The 12,864-nt window shown below is 34.4% G+C and overlaps 1 protein-coding gene and 1 non-coding gene across 2 annotated transcripts in view; one reads left to right on the top strand and one right to left on the bottom strand.

Annotated features, from left to right (window-relative positions):
* Nucleotides 1-12,864, top strand: part of LOC139850147 (uncharacterized) — a 115,038-nt gene that overhangs the window by 16,137 nt on the left and 86,037 nt on the right. The gene's annotated exons all lie outside the window — the stretch shown is intronic.
* LOC139850770 (small nucleolar RNA R71) lies at nt 11,452-11,558 on the bottom strand. The gene has a single exon (XR_011760151.1). It is a non-coding gene; the product is annotated as a small nucleolar RNA R71 (small nucleolar RNA).

The following is a 12,864-nucleotide window of genomic DNA, read 5'->3' as shown; positions in this document are numbered from 1 at the left end:
ACGTATGACCAAACCGAATGTGATAGAATCACAAATACACCACAATCTGCAACACAGATTGAGAATTAATAGCTTTGAAGCAGATTCGGTATTGCAGTTACGATACCGAATGTGTATCAAATCTTCAAAACTTGAAGAATTGATATAATTAAACCATCAGAAATGTGATTAAACACCTCACAATCACAACTGAAACCTCTCTTTAGTTAACTACAGAATCAAGTTGTAATTGATGAATACCAAGAGTTTTAGCCACGAACTGTAAAAATCAACTTGATTCTCCATAATTGATGTTAAAAAGCTGTAATGATGATATTCTAATCAACCTAATACACCTTCGCTGAACTTATCACAGGAATCTCAACGTCAGATTATCATATTCAATTATACCGAATCTGATTCAATATACCGAGAGTGTTCAGATTCTGTAATCTTCAATTTTTGGATCGATATAGTGATGTAATATCACTCCCTGGAAGCTCTGATACCAAATGATAGGTCAGATCATGTTGAGATTAGAAGAAAAGACAAGTTAGAATGAGATTCGGTAAGTGTGAAGGAGATTCGGTATTAGAGAGAATTAACAAGATTTACATTCCACAGCTTCTAGAACTCAGTTACAATACAATGGCTATCTAATTAGGACTACTTAGGTTCCTTATATAGCCCTCTTCTAAGGAACCATCAATTAAGCTTATTTCACATTAACACTATACAACTTCGGGGTCCTAATAATAGGAGATTCGGTATTAGAGAGAATTAACAAGATTTACATTCCATAGCTTCTAGATCTCAGTTACAATGCAATGGCTATCTAATTAGGACTACTTAGGTTCCTTATATAGCCCTCTTCTAAGGAACCATCAATTAAGCTTATTTCACATTAACACTATACAACTTCGGGGTCCTAACAATCTCCCCCTTAGTATTAAATGTGAACTTTACAATATAATCCTATTGAGTAATCTTGAGAGGTCCAAACGTTAGTTTCCATCGTGTGGCGTCTGGTTTTGAAACTTCTACTTGATTTTCAGAAATTTGCTTAGAAGGTTTCCAGACGCCTCACGCTTTTCTTGGATCTCCCTCATGTAATGGATATTCATCCATTTCTTTGAAATACCTTCTCTTTCTCTGGCCACGAAGAATCTCAAACTGTTTTGTACGGATACAGAGCTTCAGACGATCTCTGATATGCTTTATAAACTCTCCAAGACCCATTTTCATGTCAATTTCATCAAACTTGCTTTGACGAATTTTAAGATACTTCGGTGCAGCCGTGAGTGTACCATCTGAGTATTTGTTCAACTCTTTAGTGCGGATGAACACTTTTTCTTTATGAGAATTCACAAATACAAACCCTTCGGGTTCGAGTTGCATTTGAAACATTCTCATTTCCTTTAGTCCCTCTGTGTATTGATTCGGACAGGTTATTCGAATCTTTTTCCTATTAGCTTCGAGACCAATTTGAAAATCTCCACGTCTCATCAGTTCAATTGTCTCCATCATGTATCTTTTCACAGCTTCCAAAGCTTGAGCCTTAGCAAAAGGTCGAATGGTGATGATACAGAGATAGTTGTAGATGTGAATGATATCAAGCATATCTAGATTATAAAAATCTGATTCTGTGAACTTGTATTCCTTCTTGTCTTCTCTAATAACGTGGAACTGACTGATGACGTCTTTATTTTCACTTATCTCTACTCCGACTCGAGTAATATTCAAAACTTCTATAATACGATATTTTCTTTGAAGCCACAAGTCATCTTCATCTTTGTTGATGTGTTTCCTCCACATAAACTCATACCAGTTTCTTTCACTTGCTGGAAGCAATTGTAAACCTATATAAGTAAATCTTTTACTCCTCGGCGTTTCGTTAATGTGGAAGATCATGTAAGCATTCTCCTCGATGAATGTGTTTCGTAAAGTAATGAAATCGTGTTCAACTCCCAATAACAATCTGTGTTCCCGATTCTTAAAGAATATACCATGGTTGTATTTGAATCTGGAATTCACTGTTTCACTTGATGTAGATGTACCAGAAGTTGAGCTTTCATTAGCATTTGTTGGATTTGAACTCGATGAAGGTGTAGAATTCGATGAATGATCAGTAGGATTTGTCGTATCATCAGTTGGAACAGTATCATCTTCAATATGATCAAAGATGTCATCATCATTTAGATTAACATAAAGATTGTCTTCATCATCATCAGAAGAATCCATTTCATCATCACTTTCAGTTACTGGATCAGGATTCCCTTCATCTACAATCTCTAAATTTTTCGGGATTGAAGATACTGAAGATAATTTGCTTAGAATGACAAACCCATCATCACCTGTTTCTTCAAGATAGAAATCATTTAAGTTCAAATCCTCATCTACCGGTCCACTATCAGCCTCTGAATGCACAATTGGAATTATAACTTGCTCAGGCTCCTTATCATCAATTTCATCATTAGTAGAAACCATTCATGATTCCGTCTGAACCTGTTGAGCTTGAAAAGCTGATGAAGACCTCACACCACCACCCTTAGTTAAAATGTTCACCGTTAGATAATCTTCATCTACTCCTATCTCCCCCTCATGACTATTTTGAGGATCAGAATTGTCATGCTCATTATCACGGTGAGGACTTATTGGAGAAGAGCAGGAAGTAAGTGGATATCGTACTCGAGCACGAAACAATGCTTGAAGCGAAGTGCATCGAATAACATCAAGATTAACTCGAGAAAACATACGACTGAAATATTCTTGCTCCAAAGCATCATAGAAATTTGGTGAATGTGAGGGTGATGGTGGTAAAGTGACAATAGGAACAGCAGCAGTAGCAGCATCGGTTGGAGGCGATGTCGGTGGAAGTGTTTGATTTGCCGTGAGGGCAGGTAAGGAAATATGTGCGGTATTATACTTATATGTAGGGCTGTACATACTACTAGTCAGATTCGTGATATCCCCTTCTGATGGAGGTTGGGCAACAACCGGAGTTGTCACCGGCAAAGTTTCGTTCGAAGCATCATCCTCCATGACTTTAGTGTCATAGGACTCTGAAAAAGTAGTAGTACTACCCGTCGGTTTTGATCTCGTAGAGATATTGCTATCTCCGACTCCTGAAATCATTGATATACTATGAGGTGGTACATCTCTTTCAGTTAACGACTCTTCCTCCAGATCCTGAGATTCAGAATCTAGAAGAGAATTGGTTTGAACCAATGGATCACTTTCATGAACCAAGGGATCAGTCTGCCGGAAGTCTAATAAATATCCCGAAGGATTGTCATGTTGACTCGTTTCCATGGGACGCGGCAGATCTCCCTCATCAAGATAAGCCGGACCTCGAGACCCTGTTGTACGTTGAGGCACAGGAGGATTTCCAGCCGATACGCAGGGTGCCTTTTCAAGACTTTTCGGCTCCCCTACGGCCGTTCTGGACTTCATTGATTGAGTTTCCTCAATCGATTGAGTCAACACAGACTTTACTGCAGAGGAAGACTTTACTTCCTTAGATGCTAAAGCATCTTGCTGTGTAAGATTTATTATTAAGTCCTGTTTAAATTGGATGGGCTTAGTGGTCTTTTTACCATCCATGCGTTTAGCTCTCTTGCCTACCGAAGCTTGTACTTCATTTAGCGTAGGGCTTACTGTTATTATTGGATGTGATACGGAGATGGGTGAGGGTGACCTAATTGGCTCTAGGTCTTGATCCGTATCACCAACGGTTGGAGTAACTGTTTGGCAGACGATGAGTGTCGAAGTCCTAGATCTAGTTACTCGTTGGGTTGGCGGAGTCTGAATCATCTCATTGGGTATAAATCGAGTTCTCTTAGGAGAATGTTCAGGAGATGACTCAGTTGCTGAAGAATCAGTGTCACTGCTCACTTCGGGTGTTGTTGAAAGGGTTGGTTCAATCCTAGGTGAACTAGGCTCCCTGATCCTCACGGGTTGAGCTTGGTGTGCTGCCCTAGAACATTTGAGGTTCACCCTAAGTGGAGGATTAGCTGGCCCGGATGGTTGTACTACAGGTTCCTCTACAACCTCTGGGGCTGGAACCGCGGCAGGTTCAACTTGTTCTTGTTGTGCCCGGTTCGGAAGAGGTATTCCTACAGCCTCAAAATAAGAATGCATTCGAACGTCTTGGGGTGCAGCTAGCCCCACAAGCGAATTTGGAATCGGCGCAGTGAATTGATTGGCAGATACCATTGGGGTATTCATCTTCAGCTCCCCAAATCTTTTCATCTGTAATCCATGTGTACCTGGAACAAATATATTTGCATTTCTGCAAGCAGTGATAGCATCATGGATAAAGATACAGAAAAACCTTTCACAAGGGATGTATGAACCCCTTGGCTTATCAACTTGTGCCTAAACCAAATCCCATAATAGTTCTGCATAATCAGGAGTCTCTACTCTTGTGAAAGAGTAGAACAATCTCAGCATTGTCACAGTCAGGCTGTCGGATCCACTCCTGGTCATCATCATGCATCTGTTGATGATTGAGAAGATCACATACCACCTTGAGTGCGGGTATTTCTTCTGAAACTTAGCCGGTGGAACATTGTTTGCTCTAACATAACCAAGATCAAAGATTGATGACATCATCTGTTGAGTAGCAGGGAAAGCAGGAGCATTCTGTACAAGAGGAAGCCTAAAGATCCTCCTAAAATCAGCCTTAGTGATACTCCTCATCCCTTGAACTCCTCTTAGCTCAAACTCAAATCGAGCTTGTGTACCCTCTGGATTTACAGCAGTAGGTTGTGTAGCTTCCACAAACCTAATGGTTCTATTGAGTAGCTCCAGATCTGTCACAGGTACACTGACAGTTGAGCTTAGAGCAGGCCATAGTGTATGCCTCTCTAGTATTGCAGTCCAGTAATTGCAAGGAATGTTGGTTTCAGAGTTAATGAAGTGATTGTTCGCCATTTAGCTGTATAAATAAGAAATAGATGACCACAAGATATTTAACATAAAGCACATATCTCTATTCTTATTTGCCTTTGAAATCCTTTGTATTTTTTTTTTTTCAAATTTTATAATTTTTATGATTTTTCTAAGTTAAAAACATCATTTATTCTAAATATGAACAAGTAATTGACAAATATGACATTCATATGATATTCATTACAATATAAAGTCATCATGAAAAGTCAATTATATAACACAAAGAATCATAACAACACTTGGTCAATTTTAAGCACAATTCAAGCAGATTCAGTAGTCATGAAAACTTGAGATTCTGTAACCAAATAAGCTTGAGTTTTCATATCAAAGACTTAAATAAAGCATGCAAGATTTATCAAGTTGAAAATCTCAAATTTTAAAAGTACCAAATAGCAGACTCGGTATAATGCCAAGAACAGATTCGGTATCTTCAAAAATCACATATTATCATCCGAACATGCATATTCAGTCTTATATCATGCAAAAACATAGTCACAATCAATTAACAACTCAAACAAATCAGAAAAACATGTTAATGACTTGAACAGACTCGGTACTGTAGCAAGAACACATTCGGTATGTACAGAATCTATCAAATACTCAATTAAACATGTAATCAGACTCGGTCAATTGATAGATCAACTAATTTAACATGGATTTGACAAGATTTCATGTTAATCAACCAAATCAGATGAGTTTAATCAAAGAATTAAGAAATACAACTCAGATTCGGTATAAGCAACATTTTTCAAAATTAAGTGTCACAATCATATTATTTGATTGATTTTATGGTTTATAAATGTTCAATTATCTCAGATCTACAACATGTGATACTTAAATTCAATTAAAACAAGAATAAACCAAAGAATTTGAAGATACAGAGAGACAGATTTGGTAGATTAGGCAGACTCGGTAGTTTAGATCAGATTCGGTATGCAATTAGGTAAAAGTAAAAGAAAGTTTGACTTTGACCCTGCTATTTATAGATACCAAATGTTTTGAAGACATGGGCTTACCGAATGGGCCTTAAGTACCGAATGCAGTCCATTTTCATTTTTAGACACATTGCACTTCAAACTTTGACAAATCTTTATCAAAAATCATTCAAGATTATCACATTTTTGAAGAAAAACATTTCTGAGACAATTGTTAAAAATTTTGAACTTACCGAATCTGTACTGTTGGTTGTCAGATTCGGTATAATGCTAATATTAGCATTTATTCATTTAAATTCAAATCTTTTTAGATTTTATCTTTTCCAATTTTTATGAATTTTATCAAAACAAGATTTGTACTTAGAAAATTTTGAATTATGTACAAAGTACAAATCTTCAGTGATACCAATTGTTAAAACGGGTTGCATACTGAGATGTATACAAGCCTTAGTGAATTATTTCAGATAAAAACAAGGAATTTATGAAATTCACTTTTGAAAAACAGTTTTCTTTTCATTTTCTCCCTTTTTCTACCCCTCAAAATATGATATACAAGAAAGTAAATCACCATTTTGATATATTCCCTAGAAAATGAGTTAACTCCCCCTTGAAATATGATATCAATGAGTTACATCCCCCTTTCGTAATCATTAAAATTTAATCCCAGGAAGTTAACAGAATTATAAAAGTAAGGCTCCCCCTTGAAAGATGTTATCTAAAGCATAAGAAGTAGTTGCTCCCCTTAGAATGTATCTACTCCCCCTAAACACAAGATCCTAAGTATAAGTCCCAACAGATCTAAGGAATGTCAAGCACTATACTCTACCATGCCAATCTCTTTGATCAAGAACTTTAGCCTAAGTTCATCTAAGGGCTTAGTAAACATATCAGCTAATTGCACTTTGGTAGGCACAAAGTATAACTCTACATCCCCTTTTTCTACATTGTCCTTAATGAAATGATAACGAATATCAATGTGTTTAGTCTTAGAATGCTGAACCAGGTTGCTCGTAATTGCAATATTACTTTGTGAATCACAGTAAATTGGGGTCTTAGAAATCTTAAAGCCATAGTTCAAAAGTTGAGTTTGCATCCACAAAACTTGTGAACAACAGTGAGCTGCATCAATGTACTCAGACTCAGCTGTTGATAAAGACACACAGTTCTGCTTTTTGGAAGACCAACCAACTAGCCTATTCACCAACATCTGAATTGATCCAGATGTGCTTTTTCTATCAACATGGCAACCGCCATGATCCGCATCAGTATAAGCAGTGAGATTGAAATCGGATCCATGAGGATACCAGATCCCAAGGTTAGGTGTACCTTTAAGGTACTGAAAAATCCTAACAACCGCTTTGAAGTGAGATTTCTTAGGGTTGGACTGAAAGCGGGCACAGACAGTCACAGCAAATGTAATGTCTGGTCGACTTGCAGTCAGATACATTAAAGAACCAACCATGCTTCGATAAAGCGTAACGTCAAAGGGTTCCCCATTAGCATCAGTATCCAGTAAAGTCCTCTTTGGGGTTGTCATTGGTTTTAAATCAGTCATTTTAAAACATTTTAGCATATCATTGATATACTAATAAAGCTAAAAATGAACATATATTTCATAGCATTATCCTTCAAGAAAGACAAGTTTTTAGTTGCAATTGTTCTAATTCCAAGTAATATTTGTTTAAATAATAAAAGGTGAAGACAAAAGACAGAATTGACGATTTGAAGATGCAAATGACCAAAATGCTAAAAAGTACAAAGTACAATCCAAGTGGTTCAAATTATTGACAAGAAACGTCTAAAAATTATAAGAGTACAAGCCGCAAAACGCAAAGTACAAGATATTAAATCGTACGAAAAGGTGATCGAAAATTCGGAACCGAGACATGAACCAACTATCAACGTGCGACCCAACGGAGCTAAAATTACAAGTCAACTATGCACAAGAATATAATATAATATATAATTAATTATATATAATATTATATAATATAAATAATCAGCAGCCCACGTTTAATTCATTTGGTGAGCTGGAATCCGAAGCTCCACACTCGCGGAGCTGTGAAGCACAAAACCTCGGCACTCGCGGAGCTGTACAGTTCAAAGTGGGCCTATAAAAGGCCGCGCATTCTGATCGATTTCCTTACACCTTTTTCTTTTCCTTTCTCATATCATATACGATATATATATATATATATATATATATATATATATATATATATATATATATATACACACTTTATAATTATAATTTTAATTTAAGTTTAATAATAATAAGGTTATAGTTGCGAATGTTTTAAGGTTTGTAAGTCGAAATTCTGTCCGTGTAACACTACGCGATTAATACTCATTGTAAGTTATGTTCAACCTTTTTAAATTAATGTCTCGTAGCTAAATTATTATTATGCTTATTTAAGCCGAAGTAATCGTGATGTTGGACTAAATATTAAGACGGGGTTATTGGGCTTTGGACCATAATTGGGGTTTGGACAAAAGACCGACACTTGTGGAAATTGGACTATGGGCTATTAATGGGCTTTATATTTGTTTAAATGAATGATAGTTCGTTAATTTAATATAGAGATTTACAATTTGAGGTAATTATAAATAACCACATACACTCGATCGGACACGATGGGGGGGATATTTATAAATACTAATAATCGTTCATTTAACCGGACACGGGAATGGATTAATAGTCAATCGACTGGGTGGATTACATACAAGGATACTTGGTGTAATTGTTAACAACGTATTAAAACCTTGGGTTACATGCAGTCGATATCCTGGTGTGATCATTAACAAAGAATTAAGACCTTGTTACAGTTTAAATCCTCAATTAGTTGGAATATTTGACTTCGGGTATAAGGGTAATTTGACGAGGACACTCGCACTTTATATTTATGACCGATGGAATGTTATGGACAAAAACCAGATGGACATATCGAATAATTCAGGATAAAGGACAATTAACCCATGGTAATAAATTAAAATCAGCACGTCGAACATCATGATTACGGAAGTTTAAATAAGCATAATTCCTTTAATTTATATCTCATCGTACTTTTATTTACCGTCATTTTATTTATCGTAATTTTATTTATCGTACTTTAAATTATTGCACTTTTAATTATTGTACTTTTATTTATCGTCATTTACTTTACGCTTTAAATTAGTCATATTTATATTTAATATTTTACATTAGGTTTTAATTGTGATTTAAGTTTTAAAATCGACAAACCGGTCATTAAACGGTAAAAACCCCCTTTTATAATAATACTACTATATTACTTATATATATATATATATATATATATATATATATATTTATTTATACAAATATAGTTTAAAATATATATAGCGTTAAACTCAGCTAGCTGCCTAGCTCCCTGTGGAATGAACCGGACTTACTAAAAACTACACTACTCTATGATTAGGTACACTGTCTATAAGTGTTGTAGCAAGGTTTAGGTATATCCATTCAAATAAATAAATAAATAACTTGTGTAAATTGTATCGTATTTAATAGTATTTCGTAGTAAAATATAATCTATTTCGTACTACACCTCGCACACATCAAGTATTTTTGGCGCCACTGCCGGGGACTTCATCAACACCGAAGCAAAACGCTATAAAAAAAATTAGTTTTTAAGTTATTTTTGTAAAAATATATGTTTATAAGTTTTAAATATTAAAAATACAGAAAATATAAAAAGAAAAGAAAAATAAATATCTATATTTTTAAGTTAAAAAGTTTACATTTTTTTTATTACTTTTGTTAAAAGTTATAAAAACTAATAAGTATTTTTTTATAAGTTTTATTTTTATAAGATTAAAATCAGAAAACTAAATACATATAAAAAAAATATATTAAAAATGCTGAACCTGCGATTTTAGAGCCTGCAATCCTTTGAACCTGCATACTCCGCACTCGCGGAGCTTTTTGGGCAGCAGACATCCACACTCGCGGAGCTGCTCTGACAGGCTAAACCTGGTACGCGCATTAATTACAGTTTAGGGTTTTATTAATTTTTATTATTATTGATTAACCTAATTAGGGTATAATTAAAATACTAATTAATTTTAGTTATAATTAAATTTGTATTTCTAAGTTTTATTTAGTTTTATTAATTATAAAATTAATACTTTTATAAAATAATAAGATAAAAATAATATTTTTATAAAAATTGTATTTTTATAACTTTAAGTTTTATTTTTATATTTTGTACCTTTTTATTAGTTTAATTTGTAATTTGTATATTTTTCATTTGTAACTAGTTTTAAGTTCTAGTTTTTGCCGTAGTTATTTTTTTTTATATTTCTAGATTTTTAGGCTTTGCCGTAAAATCCCTTAAGTGCTTTTTCTTTAGATTAAGATTTAAGCGCTTTAGAATTTTACGACGTCGCTTATCGCTTTAATATTTTATAGATTTTAGTGCCTATTAAGTTATTGCCGTTTTGAATATAGAATTCCTTTTAAGCTTTAATTCCTTTAGACGCAAGTTTTAAGTATTTAGTTTGTTGACTTTTAAGTTTCGACGCTCTACTTTCTTATTATAGTTTTTCGACTTTTTATTTTTCGACGTTTTTCGACACACTCTTTTTCTTTCTCATTTCTACGCTCTAGTTTTTAGGACATAGATTTTATCTTCAAAATTTCGATGAAAAATTATTTTAAGTGGATAAATTGATAGACATCCAGAACTTTCTGATTCGTAGTAATAGTTGGATTTGTTAGTGGCTGAGTTGTGGATTTTCCGACTTAAAGGATCCTGGCTCCCTGCTACATCTTTTGGCTATTCGAAACGTGGGCAAAAGCAGAAAAGTTTATTAATTTGATAACTTATATAATTTTTATCTTTATAACTAATAGGATATTCAGTGAATGCACCGAGCAAAACGTTCACCACCTTTCATACGTTCACCACCTGTAACTAGATCAAGACATCTAGCCAATATTGTCGCCGTTGATTTTTCTTTAGAATCATTAAATCAACCAAGTACTCCAATTCAAATTTTCGATAATCCATTTTTTGAACCTGACCTCACAATTGAGAACCTGGAGGATATTCAGGGACAATTCAGAGATCCTGAGCCACTAATCATTCCTCCTGAACCACAAATCATACAACCAGAGATTGTTGAGGAAGAAACCATTAAATCAGAATCCTCTAGTGATTCAGATTCAACAAATTCAATCATGGAAAATCCGAAACCTCTAAGTATGGAAGATCGAATGAGAGCTAAAAACACTGGCCAAGGTCACGCAATTACTTAACTAGACATTAATGCGCCAGATTATGAAATCAAAGGACAAATCCTACACATGGTAACTAATCAATGCCAATTTAGTGGTGCGCTGAAGGAAGATCTAAACGAACATCTTCGTACCTTTAATAGGATCTGTACTCTATTCAAAATCAGAGAAATTGAGGATGAACAGATCTATCTTATGTTATTTCCCTGGACTTTAAAGGGAGAAGCCAAAGATTGGTTAGAATCGTTACCTGAAGGAGCGATTGATACATGGGATGTCTTAGTTGAAAAATTTCTTAAACAATTCTTTCCGGAATCTAAAGCCGTGAGACTTCAAGGAAAAATTGTTACGTTCACACAAAAGCCAAATGAAACTTTATATGAGGCGTGGACAAGATTCAGAAAATTGTTGAGAGGATGTCCTCAACACGGTTTAGACACTTATCAAATAGTACAAATATTCTATCAAGGATGCGACATTACTACACGAAAAGACATCGACATAGCAGCTGGTGGTTCCATTATGAAGAAAATCGCAATTGAAGCTTACAAAATTATTGATAACACAGCCTCCCACTCACATGAGTGGCACCAAGAAAAAGACATCGTTAGATCATCTAAAGCGGCTAGAGCCGATTCTAGCCATGACTTTGATTCCATTTCCGCAAAGTTAGATGCTTTCAAGAGACGAATGGAAAAGATGACTAAGGATATTCATGCAATACAAATTAGTTGTGAGCAGTGTGGAGGACCACATTTGACAAAAGATTGTCTCAGTATTGAACAAACAATGGAACAAAGAGAGAATGTTTCATACATAAATCAAAGGCCTGGAAATAATTATAAAAATAATTATCAACCGCCAAGACCAAATTACAATCAAAATTAGAATTATAACCGAAATGTTCCATACAACAACCAACAAGGTCCTAGCAATCAACAAGTATCTAATAATACTTACATTCAGCAAAGACCTATTTTTTCAATTAAACCACCACAAACCGATGATAAAAAGCCAAATTTAAAAGATATGATGTCAAAGCTAGTTGAATCTCAAACGTAGTTTTTCACATCTCAGAAACAAACCAATGAACAAAATGCTCAAGCATTTAGAAATCAAAAGGCTTCTATTCAAAATCTGGAACAAGAAGTAAGCAACCTAGCAAGGTTGATAGGTGAAAGAAAACTGGGGAGTCTACCTAGTGATACAAATGCTAACCCCCATAATGAAACAGCTAAAGCCATTACCACAAGAAGTGGTATTACACTTAAACTGTAGTGACCCGAACTTTTCCATGTTTATATATATTAATTTAGATTGATATTTACATGATTAAATGTTTCCAACATGTTAAGCAATCAAACTTGTTAAGACTTGATTAATTGAAATATGTTTCATATAGACAATTGACCACCCAAGTTGACCGGTGATTCACGAACGTTAAAACTTGTAAAAACTATATGATGACATATATATGGATATATATATAGTTAACATGATACTATGATAAGTAAACATATCATTAAGTATATTAACAATGAACTACATATGTAAAAACAAGACTACTAACTTAATGATTTTTAAACGAGACATATATGTAACGATTATCGTTGTAAAGACATTTAATGTATATATATCATATTAAGAGATATTCATACATGATAATGTCATGATAATATAATAATTTAAAATCTCATTTGATATTATAAACATTGGGTTAACAACATTTAACAAGATCGT

The sequence above is a fragment of the Rutidosis leptorrhynchoides genome, chromosome 5 (assembly GCF_046630445.1).
Source record: "Rutidosis leptorrhynchoides isolate AG116_Rl617_1_P2 chromosome 5, CSIRO_AGI_Rlap_v1, whole genome shotgun sequence".
Taxonomy (NCBI): Eukaryota; Viridiplantae; Streptophyta; class Magnoliopsida; order Asterales; family Asteraceae; genus Rutidosis; species Rutidosis leptorrhynchoides.
Note: the sequence above shows the minus strand (reverse complement) of the source record. Positions and strands in the feature narration are given on the sequence as shown.